This window comes from Protopterus annectens, chromosome 1.part1 (assembly GCF_019279795.1).
Source record: "Protopterus annectens isolate FY-2018-M chromosome 1.part1, PAN1.0, whole genome shotgun sequence".
Taxonomy (NCBI): Eukaryota; Metazoa; Chordata; order Ceratodontiformes; family Protopteridae; genus Protopterus; species Protopterus annectens.
This window is the reverse complement of record NC_056726.1, coordinates 1,441,246,336-1,441,266,651: the sequence shown is the minus strand read 5'-3', so window position 1 is coordinate 1,441,266,651 and position 20,316 is coordinate 1,441,246,336.

Genomic DNA, 20,316 nt, shown 5'->3' with positions numbered 1-20,316 from the left:
GAAGTTCTTTTCAGCCCTCTGATGCAGGTAGAACTTTAAAACTTTCAGAAACACTTCTTTTGCCTGATTTTTATTGGAAACAGAATATTTAGTGCCATCCACCATAAATGTAAGCATATTGGGGTATTTCATCTGGAATTTAATTTGTTTATCAATCAGAAATTTACAGTAAGCAGATAAAGACTGTCTAGCCTGCCTTACTTGTAATGGTAAATCTTGAGCCAGAAATATTTTAACATTTTTCCACATAACATAGCCACCATTTTTTTTTGCAGTAAACAGTATTTTGCTAACATCTTGAAAGTTCAATATCTTAACATATACAGATCTAGGCATAGTAGAAGCTTGTACCTCTCTCAGCGCTCTGTGTACCCTTTCTATTACAATCTGTTTCACCCCATCAGCATCATTTAACAGTATTTCAAATATTTGTGTTATGGCTGGTATTAGCACTGCATACTGGATGTTTTCAGGGATTCCTCTTATAATAATATTATTTCTTCTAGACCTTGCTTCTAAATCAATAAGTTTATTTTGCATGGCTTGTACATCCACATCACATACCTTTGATTTTTTTCTCCAGCATGTCAATTTTGTCCTCTATTTCAGAAATTCTGGTCTCAGTTTTGTCCATTCTCTGAAGCAATTGATTGCATAAAACTCCAAATGTTTGTATTTGTGAGGTCAAGTCCTTTAGAGCTTCCTGTACAGGTAGTAAAGCGTGTTTGATATCCTCCATGTTTAGTGGCTGATCAGTCCTGGATCTAGTTTCTGGTTTCTGTTGTTCCTGCTGTCTAGTAATCCTTTGTTTTTTCGCAGTTCCATCCTTTACTGGCGACTGTAGTTCTGACAACTTTGTCTTAGTAGTAGTTGTTTCCATGGTTCTTCCTTGTTGCAAGATTTTTCTTTCCCCAAGCAGAAAGGCAGAATAAAGAAAGCACACGGTCCTTTGTTTGTTTCTCTCTTCAGAGCAAAGTAATCACTTGTAATCCTGATGGATAAATACTTTTTTTTCCCACTTTTTTAACTGATTTTAGATTAGGTCAGTATAAATGCAACTTTTTATCATCAATTTGATGTTTAAACCTCCTGATATCCACTCAGATCAGAGATTTTCCTCGGGTTAATTGAAGAGCTGCAGTTTAGCAGTGTTTACAGCATGGCAGCCATCTTTGAATCCCCCACCTTTCTAAGCTAGTTTAGTCCAGTTTTCAGGTTAGTGCTGAATTCAGGGCTGTGTTACAAGTTTCTGTGTTTGCCCATACCTTACTTGGATAGAAGGAAGTTTCTCTGTTCACTGTGAGAGAGGGAGCTTTGAGCAGCCTATCTGTCCCTGGAGGAGTGGTTTTAGCCCAGAAATTAATAGTTTATTGGCCATTTTGGGCTAATTTCTATCTCTTTCATTTCCCTGGTATAAAACCCACATTTGCAAGGTTTTTGTGCTAGTATACAGCTCGGCAAGCTCCTGCCTGGTGCCCTGCAAAGTTCTACAGCAGCAGATAGACAAAAGAGAGACTTTGGAGTGATTAAGTATCATTTTTCTGCATTTTCTTGCTGCCTCTAGCTCATTCCGCCTAAAACACCAATTTTCTAGAGTTTCTGTGATTTAAAAAGCTTGTTTCAGCTACATATTGTACTTATTTTACTGCCTGCACTTTAACAAAGTCATTTTTGTGTTTAAATTACCTGTTTAACTTTTGTAGGCTACATACTCAAGTGTGATAGCCATTTCTGTGCATTTAAAGTGTTTTTTTGATTGTATCTGCTTTATTTTGTAAAACTACAATCCACTCTGCTACAGGCCCCATGAAGGCTCAGTGTCTCTCCAACCTAACACCACATTTAAGTATTCAACTCCGGTACCACCTTTAATATTCCTATAAGAAAAGTGCAGTCCGGGTCTGAACTGTCTGCAAACAGCTACAGCTATCTTTGAACCTAACACCACTCTTAAGTATTCAACTCCGGTACCACCTTTAACATTCCTATAAGAAAAGTGCAGTTCGGGTCTGAACTGTCTGCAAACAGCTACAGCTATCTTTGAACCTAACACCACTCTTAAGTATTCAACTCCGGTACCACCTTTAACATTCCTATAAGAAAAGTGCAGTCCGGGTCTGAACTGTCTGCAAACAGCTACAGCTATCCTTGAACCTAACACCACTCTTAAGTATTCAACTCTGGTACCACCTTTAACATTCCTATAAGAAAAGTGCAGTCTGGGTCTGAACTGTCTGCAAACAGCTACAGCTATCTTTGAGTATGTGTCTAACTGTTTGAGCCAATCTTCATTTTCCCCTGGAGAGCACTGTGCTTTGGCTGTAAGCAGCCCCCCCCCCCCTACCACCACCACCACCACACACACAGACATCTTCCACTTTCGCTTATTCCCTTCTGTTAGCAAATATATCAATAACTGATCAATACTGTGTGTTTGTTTATTTAAACTAAACCACAGTAGCCTACTGATACAAGGTTATCCTGGTTTTCCACCTGAGAAGTTAAGACAAGACTTACAGTTTCAGAGCAGTCCTTGGTCAATTGTGATTGTTCTTAACACATACTTGTCTTGCTTTGGCTCATTAGCAGCAGTACAAAGAGCTGCCTGCTCACACCCTTGTTCTCCCCTCCCCTTCCCTGTTTATTACCTTAAGACAATCCCAGAGTTAATAAATATTACCTGTGGCAGGCACCATTTGTAAAACTACAATCCACTCTGCTACAGGCCCCATGAAGGCTCAGTGTCTCTCCAGTAAGTGCTTTACAACTGTAAATGCCTATTTATGTTGAATTGTATTAGACATTTTACAACTGTATATGTTTATGTTGAATTTCAAGCCTGTACTCCAATCTGCTTACTTACACTATCAGACTATTTACCCCACTCATAGGACCAAAAACTGGGACTGGGTTAGCCCCGCTCGGCTTCGCTCCTCTCCCTGCCCCCTTATCCCACCCGCCCCCACTGTGTCTACATTTATAGCCACTAGGCCACACCCCTACTCCCTCTCCAACCTACACAACTTCCTCTCCAATTCCCCCCCCACCACTTTACTGTTTAACCACTACTATTCCTCTGAAGCACATTGACCCCACCCATTGATGACATATAACATGTCTATAAATAATTATAAACTCCTTCCTCTTATCTTACCACTCTTAATTCTGCCATACTTTCTTACTAGCTATGAAAATCTCACATTCATAGGTTTCTCTTATCCAAAATGCCAAACCAAGACCCCCCCTACCTCCACTGACTGCGGAACTTGCCCACTACTACACTACCCCAAAAATTATAAATTCCAACCACTTGCTTCTAAAAAAAAAACACTCCAATCAACACCAAAATCCAAATATGAACTAAAACTACTATTCAAAGTTATTAGACTACTAGCGTATCTAAAAAAAAACATAACCAAAGATGGGGACATCTATCCTAATCCAGGCCCAACCTTAACTCAAAATCCTACCAGCCCACCACTCTCCCACCGAATGGTCAACTCCCTCCTAATATGCCACTTAAACATTAGAAGCCTAAACAATAAGATACATAGCCTGCATGCTGTACTAGCCACATACCTCCCCAACATAATGTGTCTATCTGAAACATGGCTCCGGCCATCAACCAAAGACAATGAGATCCTGCCTCCTGGTTACAATATACTTAGGGCAGATAAAGTAAAGAAAAGAGGAGGTGGAATAGCCGTCTTATATAATAGCACACTTAACATCATAACTAACCCTATACAACCACCCCAGGTCTCTAACGCTGAAATACTAGCTCTAAAAATTCTACTAAATAATCATAAGGGCATTAACCTAATTGTCACCTATATTCCCCCTGGGAACAATGTAGAAACACTAGATGTCATTCTACATTGGATAGCTAACAACTACCCTCAAGAAACCATTGTCCTGGGCGATGTTAATATTGACTGGAACCAATGCACAGCACAGTCCAACCCCATCCCTGTTAACCTACATGGATTCTCTCAGATAATATCATCTACCACACGTACAGGTAACAATAACCAAAAAGAGAGTATACTAGACTGGATACTCACCAACAGTCATCCCCAGAACTATATGTCTGGAACTCTCCCTAATGATCTTAGTGATCACCTGCTCACATACATCATGAAAAACAAAATTAATTGTACAAGCTTACCTATTTATAGGTCTATCAGATCCAAGAAAAACTTTTACCCAACTAAATTTCAACTTGAACTCAAATCATGTAACTGGACAAAACTAAAGTTCCTTCCCCTTGATGAGGCAGTGTCATCATTTAACAATTCATTCCTTACTATACTTGACTCGCATGCCCCTAAACGCTCAATAAGAATTAAAACTCAACTAGCACCCTGGCTAACAACAGACACCAAAACCAAAATAACAACTAGAGACAAAGCATGGGATAAATGGCGCACTACCAAACTACCCCTAGATCGTATCAAATTCCAACAACTTAGAAATGAGACTAAAAAAGCCATCATACTAGATAAGAAAAATTACTTCTACAATCTGAAACATAAACATCAGAATAAACCTCAAAAGTACTGGGCAGGCATAAATAAACTTCTCCAACCAGGCAAATCCACTACTCCGACCCCAGGAACATTATCTGACAAGAGCCAAGAAGATATAGCCAATTCATTCAATACTTTCTTCACAGATAAGATCCAGTCATTAGTTAACCAACTTTCTACTCCCCACACTTCTATAAACACTATATCCGACTCACCACTCTCTTTTAACTTCCAGCCAGTGTCCACATCCTTTATCAGATCCCTTTTGAAAAACTGAAGCCAACCACCCTTTCAGCCGATCTTCTGCCGGCTGAATACCTGCAAATTGCTGCAGATGCCGTAGCCTACCCTATCTCAATCCTAATTAACAGAACCATAACCGAGGCCTCAATCCCCTCAATTTGGAAAATATCCTATGTTATTCCACTCCACAAAGGAGGTTCATCCACAGAACTATCCAACTATAGACCTATAGCCATACTATCACCACTTGCCAAAATTATGGAAAAGTGCATGCACAACCAACTAATGCTCTATCTAACCCAAAATAAACTACTCACAGACTCTCAACATGGATTCAGACCCCATCATAGTACAACCACTGCCCTCCTCTCTTTTACTGAAAACATTAATCTTAACCGGAATAATAAAAAAATATTCTCCGCTCTCTTCCTGGACCTATCGAAAGCCTTCGATATGGTAAACCATCAGTTATTTCTATATACTTTAAAAACCCTGTATCTAGATACTCCAGCCCTTGACTGGTTTCAAGCTTACCTCACTGGGAGACAACAAGCAGTAATGTGGCAAAACAAGCTCTCCTGCCTACTACCAAATACCATAGGAGTTCCTCAAGGTTCCATATTAGGACCTCTCCTCTTTTCAGTCTTCATAAACGACATCCAACCAGTCATCCCTGAAGCCACCTGCATTCAATATGCAGATGACTTGACTATAATATGTTCCAATGCCTCTCTTGCAAATCTACTAACTACCACCCAACATAGCTTCACCAAAGTCGAAAACTGGCTTGCCAACCATCTCCTGATCTTAAATCCAAACAAAACCAAGTTACTTCTCTTCTACCCAACCAATAGATCTCCGACTAAAAACTTCACTATAAAATCCAATAATGGGACCATCATCTCCCCAGACACCTATACAAAGCTATTAGGAGTAAACATTGACAATAAACTCAGATTTGATATACATATCAACCAAGCCATTAAGTCAGTCAACAAGAAACTTGGGACCCTATATAGAATTAAAGCCTTCCTTACCCCGAATGCCAGGGCAGCCACAGCCCGTTCACACCTTCTCTCTATCCTACTATATGCCTCTCCTATCCTCACTCACCTTAACAAATCTGATCTGGCCAAGCTCTCATCCTGCTATAATCACATTGCCAGGTTCGTTACAGGCCTACCCTACAGAACACACCACTGTACTAACCTGAAAAAGCTTGGATGGATAGAATTCCCACACCTTCTTCACCAGTCCCAACTCATAGAGGCCTTCAAAATCCTTAAACAACCTGAGAATACCCCAGCACTAAAAAACTTAATGACTCCCTACTCCAATCTAAGCTGCCTTCACTCAGCAAACAGACTCCTTGTCCAAACAATTAAATCTCTCAACCTAGGTGGTGACGCTATTTGCCAACACCACTGGTAAAATCTGGAACTCTCTCCCAAATAACATCACGCTTGCAACTTCTCTAAGTCAATTCAAAAATAGTCTAAAACTCCACTTCAAGTCACACTGGCTATGTCCTTGCTCAAACCCAGACTAGCTCTGTGCCATTAACTAAAACATAAACAACTAGCTAAGATGATAAGTACTTTGTATACTGTGATAAAGAAATATGTATCCTGTCTAACTCTATGTCATTATACTGCCTACCGTCCTTGCTAATATGTTATTAATGTTACATTTGTAGTAATCTCAGAAATAGTAATGGCAGTCTTGTACTTGTATGTAAATAGCCTATGTTTTTGTTAAGTTCTTTCAGCTCATTTACTGTACCTAATTATCAATGTAACTCTGTTGGAGCTTTTCTCCCCGGGCCTCCGCTGAAAAAGGACATGTATCCAGTCGGACCATCCCGGTTAACAAATGTAAAATAAAAAATAAATAAAATTTTCTGAAAAACCAAATATATATATATATATATATATATTTGTTTTCCCACCTTTCTAAGCTAGTTTAGTCCAGTTTTCAGGTTAGTGCTGAATGCAGGGCTGTGTTACAAGTTTCTGTGTTTGCCCATACATTACTTGGATAGAAGGAAGTTTCTTTGTTCACTGTGAGAGAGGGAGCATTGAGCAGCCTATCTGTCCCTGGAGGAGTGGTTTCAGCCCAGAAATTAGTAGTTTATTGGCCATTTTGAGCTAATTTCTATCTCTTTCATTCCCTGCTATAAAACTTGCAGAGTTCTACAGCAGCAGAGAGACAAAAGAGAGACTTTGGAGTGATTAAGTATCATTTTTCCGAATTTTCTTGCTGCCTTTAGCTAATTCCGCCTAAAAATGCAGATTTTCTAGAGTTTCTGTGTTTTAAAAAGCTTGTTTCAGCTGCATATTGTACTTATTTTACTGCCTGCACTTTAACATAGTCATTTTTGTGTTTAAATTACCTGTTTAACTGTTGCAGGCTACACACTCAAGTGTGATAGCCATTTCTGTGCATTTAAAGTGTTTTTTTGATTATATCCACTTTATTTTCTGAAAAAAACAAAAAAAATATATATATTCACTGTGAGAGAGGGAGCTTTGAGCAGCCTATCTGTCCCTGGAGGAGTGGTTTCAGCCCAGTAATTAGTAGTTTATTGGCCATTTTGGACTAATTTTCATCTCTTTCATTTCCCTGCTATAAAACCCGCATTTGCATGGTTTTGCACGCCAGGCAGCGCCGGTTAGCTAGGGTATAACTATTCCCGGCTCCACAAAGTGTACTCTTCAATTTTTCCCTTAGAACTAGACAAACTTTCAACTTAAGCACTCAAATCATTCACTTCTCATCCCTGCACTCGTCCAAAACTCATAGCAAGCACAAATAAACCTTAGCACTAGACCCACCTATACTGTAGAGAAGGACAAGGCTCTCTATTCAACCTTACCAGCCAATCAGTAAAACAGTTCATTGTACCTATCCAGGCATGTCCAAAGGGTAGTTTCAGGTGTACTCTCCAGTCCAACTGGTGAATCTAGGCATTTTGAGGCAATGTTACAATTGCCTCATGTACACAGATAACCCTCTCCTCCTTCCACCAAACACTAATACATGCGAGAGATGCAATTATATAACCAAATTGGAGGCTAAGCTCTCTCAACCCAAGACTGGACCAGGCAGTCAAGAGGAGAAGGGAATTACTTGCATCACACCACCAGTCTCACATAGACCTATGAAACCAGCACTGGAAAAAAAAACATACATAAATACACAAAAACATACTCGGAGGCTCTAAATAAAAATCTGCAAAAGCAACAGAGACCTCCAAAGCAGACATCCAAGCAACCTCCACCCCCCAACACAAACCATGAAACACATACTTCACAAAACCAGTGTGCCAGACAATCACAGCCCTTAAGGCAAAATAACATGCCCAACACATTAGTAATAGGTGACTCTATAGTCAGGCACACTGACATCCCACTCACTAGGCTGAACAAGGAGAAGGTTACTGTTAGTTGCCTGTCAGGTGCCAGGATCCGCCACATAACACAAGCAGTCAGGTCACTCCAGAACAAGTACAAATATGACTCTGTCATTGTCCATGTTTGTGAGAATCAACAAATTCACAAGAACTGCCAAAACAAACCAAATAAAAACCAAAAAGTACCAAGGGGAGATCAGCAAAATAAATCCACAAGGCTTCAAACAAATAGCGTACCAAAGATTTATTGCCCGCTTTCATCAAATGACTTCCTCAAGGCTCTTGCCACCCCCATAGTGCCTTTTTTAGGCAAGGCTCAAAGACAAACCCACCGCCGTAAATAGCACAAGTAACAAAAAACTGAGGGTAATGCTGCTCAATGCCAGAAGTCTAAACCTCAAAATACATGCAGTCGAGGCACTCCTCAGTATGGAGAAAATCGATATACGTGCAGTAACAGAAACCTGGATTATGGCTCCAGAGAGCACCTCAGCACTACCAGGCTACAACTCATACCATACATTTTGGCCACAAAACCCAGACTGAAATACAAAAGGTGGGGGGGTATCCATATTCATCAAGGATACCCACACCTCCAGGTTAGTGGCACAGCACGATGCTTCAGAGATCATCCACGTGCAACTAACAACAGGCAAAACTGCTATTCAAATTATAGCTTGCTACAGATCACCCACCATGTCCCAGGACCTCCACTCTGCATTCCTGGAAACACTGGGAAACATAAAGGTCCTACCAAACAACCTGATATTGGGTGATTTCAATTATCCAAACATTAACTGGGAGAACTACTCAAGTACGAACTCCCTGGCCCAACATTTCCTAGAATTTATAAACTCAAATGCCCTGAATCAACTGGTTAACACCCCCACCAGAGGTGACAACATAGTGGACTTGGTCATCACCAACATGGGCGACTGGTGTTCCACACTGGAGGTCAACCCCTCACTGGTTAGATCCGACCATAAACTGATCACTCTGGATATCCACATTCCGCCACCACCCCCCCGGTCAAAGAAACCACCATGAAAAACTTTTCAAAAGCAAATGTCACATTACTTAAGACCGAGATGGGAAGTTTCAAAGCCCCCATGCTAAAGGATAACGCTGTCCAAGCTGCAAAATCCTTTACTAATGCACTCTACAGGCACCTACAAGAATGCATGGATCGTGCTATCCCAAACAAAACCAAGACTCACTCCTGCAAGAAAAGGAAACCAGTCTGGTTAACCCCTGCCATAAACAAGCTATACAATAAAAGGAGGAAACTGGTACAGAAAAGAGTAAAATCCCAAGAAGAGAAGACATCCCTAATCAGTATCAGCAAGAAACTACGTTCCCTCATAAAATCATCCAAGGCTAGCTTTGAAAGAAAAATTGCCATGGACTCCAAAGATAACCACATGGCATTCTTTATCTATGTCAAGAATCTAAGTGGCAATTCTCAGATCTGCTCGGAGTTAGTGCAGAATGGCACAAAATACACTGAACTGACCGATATAGCCAACATCCTGGCAGACAGGTTCAGTGCAAATTTCACCCCCCTCTCACCCCCAAAAGGGCCCATAACTATACCAGAAGAATGTAGTGCCCCTGAAATCATAGACACTCAGGTTAAAACAGCCTTTTCCAAAGCCAAAAACACAGCATCAATGGGACTGGACGGTGTCCCAGGCTGCGTTCCACATGAGCTCAAAGATGAACTAACCCCTCACCTAAACACACTGTTTAAACTCAGCCTCTCCACAGGCTACATGCCCACAGAGTGGTGCACAGCAACGGTTATTCTGCTCCACAAAGGTGGAGCCACAATGGACCCTGGGAACTATCGCCCTATAAGCCTGACTAGCTTGGTCTGCAAAGCTATGGAGCGCATCATCATGGATCTCATTAACAGAGACATTGGAAACCTCCAAACACTAGACCCAACCCAGTTCGGCTTTGTTAAGGGCAGATCATGCCTCCTAAACCTGCTGGACTTCTTTGAGACAGTTACAAAGGCTATAGACGAGTGAAAGGTGGTCCACACAGCCTACCTAGACCTCGCAAAGGCCTTCAACACTATTCCCCACTCAGGTATTATAGACAAGTTCACCAGCCTGAACATAAACCCCTACATCATGAGATGGGTTGCCAACTGGCTCACGGACAGAACCCACATGGTAAGAGTTGCAGGAGCTAGGTCTGACTCTAAATCTGTTACAAGTGGCGTTCCCCAGGGCTCAGTCCTAGGACCCCTCCTGTTCGACATACACTTCTCAGAGGTACAGGCAAGCACAGGAGGACTATGGCTCACCAAGTTCGCAGATGGCTGCAAACTAGGGGCTATAATTGATTCTCCAGCTGACACAGACATCCTCCAAAAGGGTCTCACTGAGACAGATACCTGGTGTCAAAACCATGGTCTCAAGCTAAATGCCAAAAAGTGCATAGTCATCCCCTTTGGAAAAAAACAAAGTACCCACAAACTACCACATAGGTGGTAGCCCCCTAAAATATAGAAGATGTAATAAGGGATCTGGGGACCCAAGTAGATAGTAACCTCTCCTTTGATAATCACATTTCCAAAGTGGTTAAAAAATACTTCTATGTGGCCCACCTAATCACAAAAGGGTTTGCATCCAGATCAAAAGAGGTCATTGGGCCCCTCTATGCATCACTCATCAGACCCATCATAGAGTACAATGCCCCATCTGGAATGTACCTTACAAGACACCTGCAACAATTGGAAAGACCACAGAAGTTCCTCATCAAGGGGATCACTGGTCTCAAGCAGATGCCCTATGCAGTTTGACTGAAGAAACTCCAGCTGTACTCGGTCGCATACCACCTACTCAGAGGTGATCTCTGCCTGACATACAAGGCCATGTCCAACCCAGAATTAATGGACATGCTCCACCTAAAGAAAACCATATCCCCTTGAGCCACACGCTCCAGGGATCTAAACCTCACCACAACAATAAATAGGACATGCTGGAGGGATAGATTCCTGTCCCAGAGACATCCCATGCTCTGGAACAAGATTCCAATCTACATTAGGCAGAGCTCCTCGCTAACTCTCTTCAAGAGAAACCTTGACGAGTGGATGGGAAACAGAAAGTTTACCCTAGGGATCACTTCAATGGCTCTGCTGGACAGAGGCACAGGGAACTAATCTAAGGGGGCGGCGAAAGCCAACACATTCCAGCTAGGTTTATAAATGCCTTCAGGCAGATAGCCTAGTACTTACCTATGAACTTATGAACCTAAGAAAATACCACTACTCTTGACTGGTCTTGATGCATTAAAAGCATTTGACAGAGTAAGCTGTGATTTTATGAGTAGGGCAATGGAATCATTTGCATTCCCTGATAAAACTGTAAGGTTGATTAAGAGGATATATGAGGGATTGGAGCCAAAACATGAAGTGGAAAAATCCTCTCTAATAAATTTTGTTTGAGCATAGGAACCAGGCAAGAATGTCCTCTTTCTCCATTGTTATTTGCATTATATTTAGAACCACTGGCAAAGATAAGAGACTCAGAAACTGAGAGATATAATTGGTATGGTAGTCAGAAAAAGTTGGCTTTATTTACATAGGATATTATTTTGTGCCTGATAAACCAGAACATGACATTTTAGTTTTGTTGAACATTCTGAGACAGTTTCAATTTTTTGGGGGATACAAAATTTATGAAGATAAAACAAAGGCAACAGCTGTAAACTATGAAACCACGTGGAAATTGGTTCAGCAATACCAATATTTATGGGGACATGATAAAATGAAGTACTTAAGAGTATGGCTTAAAAGGGATTCTGTTATGGCAGATAATGATATGTGGCAAGAGACTAAACAAAAGATAACACTGAAAAATTGGAAGCTATGTTTTATGGAGATGAATAGCAAGATACAAGCAGTGAAAATATTTTATCCACTTTAGTTTTGTACACAGATCAGGCATATTTTTATCAATCAGAGGAGAAGTTGTGGATAGGAATTAATAAAGAGATTTTATCTGGGAGTGGAAGAAGGCAAGAGTCAAGTGGGATAAGTTGATCCTTTCAATAGAACAATGGTGGTTTGGGAGTACCTGATTACCTATTTGAAAGGGGATTTCAGAGGTACACAGTAAAGGCTCCTATGTACAACACAAGCAGAAAGCTATAATTCAAAGTGTTAAAGGATGATGATGAAACAGGGGGGAAGCCCAAGAAACAAGGAGAGACTGGGATTTTGGATGCAGATCTTTAAGGAGAATAACAATAGCCATACAGAATATTATATTCATAAAGTAATAGAAAGTATTCTAAGAACTAATCCAACATGAGGATGGAGAAAGGAGATTCTGCTTATAAGGATAACAACAATTAGGGGTGCAGAGAATAGGCAAGAGAAGATTGGAATTTACTAGAAAAAAATGGCGAAGGAACAATTGTAGCAATTAGAGAGAGGGAGGTAACAGAATGGGAAGAGGTCAAAAAAATTAATTTGGACTGCAGACTTGAAATTGCCTTCCCTATCAAAGATTGATAGAGTACAGGCAAATAGAAAGAAATTGGGGGATACTAAGCAAAAGATCAGCACTAGTAGAGTTTTTAGTAGAATTTAATTTAATGTAATTTAATTTAGGAAATAACTCATGATAATTCCACCTACTGGGGCAATCTGAAGTAATCTCAATTTTGAAAATATCTAAAGGTAAGGGTGTGATCTATCGTGTTCAATATGTTGTAAATACTCTTATGCAACCATTCTCAGGAATTGTAAACCTGAAAAAAGTTCAATCTACCTCATGTGAATATCTTGTTCTATATTATTGTAAATATTGTTCTGCAATGTACTGTAAAATGTTTTGTATCATCTGCTATGTTAGCTTGATTGTAACCTTATATACACTGTTTTGAATTTGTAGCCTTATACATAATTATAATGGATCTGTCTTGGAGCTTTTCTCCTCGGGCCTCTACTGAAAATGGACATATATCCATTTGGACTAGCCCGGTCAACAAATGTAAAATAAAAATAAATAAATAAATCTTTAGTGAGGTATAGGAAGGAAACTCATCCAAGTTTTCTTTTGAACATTTGGAGGTACATTTTCGTTGGTTGAAATTTCCTCAGTTAGATCAAGAAAATAAATGAATAATAGGAAAAATATGCACTTTTTACAGGTGGCCAAATAGACCACATTCACACTATTGCAAGTTGCTACACAGGAAAATTAAACTTCTGACCAGAAGTGGGATGTATAAATTCTTCACAATTCAGATTTTCTATATCTACACAACAGCTACATGCCATATAAGTCCAATATTTCTGCCTTATTTTATTTTTAGTTAAACTTTTAAAGTCCTTATAACAGAGTTTTCTCTTCAAACTTTTTAGATTCTTATATGAAAAAATGTGTTTAGAATCTATTATATTCTGTAGTTCAGGCAAAGCTAAGAGAATTACCCAATTTTTTTATGTTATTTTCTGTAGTTCTTTCGTTCTTAAATTATACATAGTAACATATCTAATCTTATTGTTTTGTAAAACTCTCTGTACTGTCTGTTTTCTTTGGCTAAAAATTGGGCTTGCATTTTCACTTCTGGCTATCTTTACCCTTTCAACAACTTCCATGACATCTTTATAGTTATACCCACTGCTGACAAACTCTTCTATTATGTTATTCAACTGATGCTCAGACATAGTCTCATCCGTACTCATCTTACTACTCCATATATCTGGGCCTTTATTACTCCTTTAAAGACGTGGGGGGTGCATTCTTTGCCGGTGCAGGTACCTATTAGCCTGTACTTCTTTCTTGTGCACACTAGTGTGAGTAATATTTTCATTCCTTTCCAATAACACATCTAAAAATACTATACTGTCAATAGAACAATTAATCTTAAAAAGAAGAAATTTTGTAGTATTGTTTAGATAGGTCACATATTCTAACAATTCATCCATGTTTCCATTCCATATAAAAAACAATCATCTACAAATCTTGAGTAAAATTCAATCTTCTTATTTAAAACATTTGCATCAATACTCATATACTTTCTCTCCCACTGATGAAGCACAAGGTTAGCATAGGTATTGGCCACGGGAGAACCCATGGCCACATCTGTTTGCTGCAAGAACAATTCCTCCTCAAAATAAAAAAACATTTTTTGTCAACTCTATTTGTAGCATTGAACAAAATTTTTCAAATGCAATTAAGTGGTGAAATTGATTTAGAACTGTTTAATTTTTTATCTGTAACATTTCCATGTATACCCCAAAAATATGGGATACCAAAGGTGCATAAATCTATTGATAAGCCTCCGATGAGACCTATAGTCTCAGGCGGAGGCTGGATCACAGAACCTTTGTCAGTATATTTGCAAAAGAGTCTCTCACAGTTTTTACAATTATGTCCTGGAGTAATTAAGGATACTACTGACTTTTTGTTAAAACTGAAAGTATGGCATGATAATAGAGAAGTGAAAGATTTGCACTATATGTTTGTAACATTAGATATAAATTCACTGTTTACCGTCATACCGAATGAGTCTGGCATTTCAGCCATACTTGAACTTTTAACTGCAGAGACAGATATGATGGCAATAGATGTGGAAAAAATTTGCTCAATGCTACAAATAGTATTTATTTTGAGCAAACAGGTGTGGCCATGGGTACTCCCGTGGCCAATACCTATGCTAACCTTGTGCTTCATCAGTGGGAGAAAAAGTATATGAGTATTGATGCAAATTTTTTAAATAAGAAGATTGAAGTTTATTCAAGATTTGTAGATGATTGTTTTTTATATGGAATGGAAACATGGATGAATTGTTAGAATATGTGACCTATCTAAACAATACTACAAAATTTCTTCTTTTTAAGATGAATTGTTCTAGTGATAGTATGGTATTTTTAGATGTGTCATTGGAAAGGAAGGAAAATATAATTCACACTAGTGTGCACAAGAAAGAAGTACAGGCTAATAGGTACCTGCACCGGCAAAATATGTACCCCCCCACGTTTTAGAGGATTAATAAAGGCCCAGATATATAGAGTAAGTAAGATGAATACTGATGAGTATGCTTGAACATCAGTTGAATAACATGATAGAAGAGTTTGTCAGTAGTGGGTATAACTATAAAAATGTCATGGAACTGGTTGAAAGAGTAAAGATAGTCAGAAGTGAAGATGCAAGCCCAATTTTTAGCCAAGGAAAACAGAGAGTAGAAAGAGTTTTATAAAACAACAAGATTAGATACGTTACTACTTATAATTTAAGAACGAAAGAACTACAGAAAATAAAATTAAAAAATTGGGTAATTCTCTTAGCTTTGCCTGAACTACAGAATATAATAGACTCTAAACCATTTTTTTCATATAAGAATCTAAAAAGTTTGAAGAGAAATCTCTGTTATAAGGACTTTAAAAGTTTAGCTAAAAATAAAATAAGGCAGAAATATGGGACCTATACTTGAATAGCATGTAGCTGTTGTATAGATATAGAAAAACTGAATAGTGAAGAATTTATACATCCCACTTCTGGTCGGAAGTATAACTTTTCCTGTGTAGCAACTTGCAATAGTGTGAATGTGGTCTATTTGGCCACCTGTAGAAAGTGCAGATCATTTTATGCAGGGAAAATGACAAGGAGGTTAAAAGACTGCATAATAGAACACAAATCCAACATTAGAAGGAAAAATGACAAGAATGCATTGTGTAAGCACATTTTAGATAAAGGAATAGACCACACCTTTACCTTTAGAGTAATAGAAAATGTATATAAAGATGTGAGGGGTGGGGACTTAAACAATTATCTAGAAAATAAAGAATATGAGTGGATACATAGGCTCTGTGCAGATAGTGAACCAAGTATAAACAACAAAATTAGCATTAAGCCTGTCCTTGTTAAGATGCAACAGTATAATTTATAATAATTTATAAGATTTTGAGGTGTATTTATGTAATCTATGCATTTATAAGTACTTAATTAAAGGTAATTTGTGATTGAATGGATGTGGTCACATTGTATCTGCTTTGCTCCTTTTAAATGAATGAGAAAATGTAGCATGATGTTTAGCACTGATGAAGGATGTCTGACCGAAAGCTCTGCTTGTTGTAACAAAAACTACTTGTTTTTTCTGACAGTGATTTGTTTTACATCAGAAAATTGCTTTTCTTCACCTGATGTTTGTATCTCAGTTTTATAAACAATTGTAACAGCAACTATCCAAATTATTCTCATATTATTTAATTTTATAAGCTCAAATGCTATATCATATAGTTATATCAATTGGTCTTAAATGATGTTAATTCACACAAATTCTTTAGACACTAAATTAACTACAAGCTATAGGCCCATAGCACTGATCTATTAATATTTATATTTTTAAATAGATGCAATGATTTTTTTTCTAAAAGAATGTAACACATGCTACCCTCTATAAATTTTTGTTTGTTTTTTTAAGTAGTAGACAGACCTCCAGTAAGACAACATTTGAGTCTATTCAACTACTAAATCTGAACTATAAAGCAACTATCTATGCTTTAGTGATAGATGCAACAAAAGCATTTGACAGAATAAACATCCCTTTTCTTTTTCATATTCTCCAGACATTTGGTTTCCTTCACAGCTTACTCAAAACATTGGGTACTTTTTATTAATTCAACTCAATTTTCTATCAATAAGTATCTGAAAAAACATTAAAATTCAAAATATGCTAAGACAAAGTTGTGCCTTGTTGCCTTACCTGTTAAATTTCTAGACAGAAGTTTTATATTTAGCTTTATCATAATCTGAAAACTATACTATTCCTATGTATTTTTAAAGGAAGTTTTGCTTTACAATGTGTGTAATGGATGACATAATGCATTAATTGTTATTCAAATGATTGCAGTTGTAAGTGCACTGTTCTAATGAAGTCCTTGTAAAATTATAGAATGAAAGCCCTGCCCTTAACCACAGTGTACTTTGTATTTTTAATAAAAATGTGGTTTTAGTCCATCTCAGAATTAGCTATAATACTTCATATTATTTGGAAATCTTTGGAATTTGCAAATTATAAAATAAATGTACACAAGTCCCACATTTTTATTTATTTATTTTTTTGTAAATAGACCATATAGAATTGAAACTAGCAAACTGGAAAGTAAATCAGTGTCTGAATCTATTATTTATTTTTTATTTATTTTTATTTTACATTTGTTGACTGGGCTAGTCCAGCTGGATAAATATCCATTTTCAGTGGAGGCCTGGGGAGAAAAGCTCCATTGGTTAAAACAAGATTAGAGAATACAAATACACATAAAACAAAAGCAATAAGTATAAAGGATAAGAAGATTTTAGTATAGGTAATACACTTCTAAGAGTAAAAAATATCCATAACAAGAAAATATTCAAGTAAATGGTTAACGACTTTCAATACGAAATTTGATAGTATCTAAACATATCAATACATTGTTTTGAAAAAATGGTAGACAATATAAATTTTTCTTTTCTTTTTTTTTTAATACAACATATATGAGATCAGTAATATCTACAAAGATATTATGTCAGAGGAAGTCAGTCAGGATATCATAGCAGAGAAGGAAGAATTGTGGTAGAGGAAATGAAGAAGGCAGGTTAGTCAGGGTTGGTACAAGAGCAAAGCCAGAATTTATTAAGATGTATTTGCAGTTGTTTTTTAAAGTGTGGAAGAGTGGCCAAAGAGGAGATATTTGATGGAAGGTTGTTCCATATTTTGCCAACTGAGTTGGAAAAAAGGCAATTACCTGCAGAATTAATAGTTTTGGTACTATTAACTAGTAGTTTGTCTGAAGAACGTAGTTGTTTCAGGTTGTTGTAGGGAGTCAAGAGATTACTGAGAACTGGTGTTTTAGATGGTTGATACAGAATTTTGTGAGCTATTAAGAGTTGTTGATAAATGAGCTTGTTTGGAAGTTCAAGCCAGTCTAGTTGTTTTAAGTTTAGACAGTGGTGAATTCTAAACTGAGATCCTGTGGCAAATCGAACAATATTATGGTAAGATGTAGTAAGTTTCTTAAGGTTACTTTTAGGGAGATTAGTGAAAATAGGGGAAGCATAGAGAAGGGTAGAGATAAGGTGTGATTGGGCTAAGGTGGTCCGGGCTTCAGGTGTAAGGAAGGGTTTGATTCTGTACAGGGATCCAATCTTTTTATTAACTACTTTTATTGTGTTGTTGATGTGACAATCATAGTTAAGATTATTGTCAATAGTAACACCTAGAAGTTTTGTTGAAGAATCAGGAGAAATTTGAGTGTTATCAGTGGAAGTAATAGAGAAGTTTATAGAAGTAGATTTACGGGTAGGTGAAAACAGTAACAATTTTGTTTTCTTAGGGTTAAGGAGTAGACAGCGGTCAGAGAACCACTGTTCAACAGTTGAAAAGGCTTTTTGTGTAAAAGACTGGAGTTCAGTTTGAGAGGAAGCAGTGCAAATTATAGTGGAATCATCTGCATATTGTATGCAGGTAGTGTTAGGGATAGCTGACTGGAGGTCATTAATAAAGATAGAAAATAGAAGTGGGCCTAGGATAGACCCTTGAGGTACTCCTAAAGAGATAGGAAGGAGAGCAGATAGCGAGTTTTTCCAGAGTACTGCCTGGTGATGGTTTTCTAGATAAGAAGTAAACCAAGTTAAGGAAGAGGGATCCAGTGCAAGAGATTTTAGTATGTGCAGAAGAAGTTTATGATTAACCATGTCAAAGGCTTTTGATAGGTCTATGAATAGAGAAGATGTAAGTTTATTATTGTTATGGTTATAGTTGATGGTGTTGGTAAAGGAGAGTAATGCTGTGGTAGTACTGTGGGAAGGTCTAAATCCATGTTGAGTGTTAGCAAGTAGGTTATTATGGAGGAGATGGTTAAGTAGTTGTTTGTGGATACATTTTTCCATAATTCTGGCTAAGGGAGATAGAAGTGCTATGGGACAAAAGTTAGAGAAGTCATTAGACTTGCCTCCTTTGTGTAGGGGAATGATGTGGGATATCTTCCAGATCACAGGGAAAATACCTTCTTTTATAGATATATTTATTAGGATAGAGACTGGGTAAGCAATGGCTTTTGCTGCTATTTGCAGGAATTCTGCAGGAAGCTTGTCTGCAGATGGGGTGGTAGGTTTAAGTTTTTGGATTAGAGATTGGATGTAGGAGGTAGATACAGGTTGTAGGTGAAGGGGAGGAAGAGTGTTTTTTAAAGTAGGTGAGAGTAGTTTAGAAGTGTCAGGAGATAGGTGGTTTGCTAGAGTTTGTATGGAATTGGTGAAGAAAGAATTAAAGTCATTGGCTATTTGTGTAGGATTGTCAGGGTCAGAATCTTGAGGGTTGGGTGTAATTGCTTGGCCTGGGGTTAGAAGATTATTAATATTGTTCCAAAATTTTTTAGGTTCCTTTTTATTAAATATCAATTTTTCTATGAATGCTGAAAAAATGTAGAATGCCATGAAGAAAGGATATTTTTTTTTGGTAGCCATAAAGTTACTCGATTCATTAGGTCCTCCTATAATTTCACTGCCTGAAGTGACTCTGAGTGATCGCCTATATATGACTGAAGGTGCATAACTAGGTTTTTTAATAGGATGACATTCCAAAGTATAAACAACTAGGGGGCTGTTACTAACCATTGTTATGTAGAATAAACCACAGATTCACCAGAGAAAAGTATTAAATTGTAGCCAGATTGGACGTCTATACTGAATGTAACCTTGTTGGTTATCTTGAGACCTTTAGACCTGACCTGTGAGATATTCTTTCTTATGGTAATTTATCACAGTGTATATGCTTCATGTTTGCCTGCTTTAATTCTACAGAGAATGTATGTGACTACTGTCACCTATCAAATTATTGACTTGTATTATTATTTTCCTTCCTTTTCTTATACCTATCCCTTAATTATTAACATATCTCTTTATTCTTGGTTATGTAAATAAACTAGGAAGAAAGTAACAAAATCTGACTGTTTTCTTAAACCATGTAAGGCTATACATTCCACAGTACTTAAACCATTAAATCTCTTAATCTTCTTAATACCAGACTTCTTAATTCATGTTCAAAAGCAGCAATAAAGAGTAAAGAAGCAAGGTGCTCACATGGCACATGATCAAAACAGGTTTGATATATGGAGCTTGCTACAGG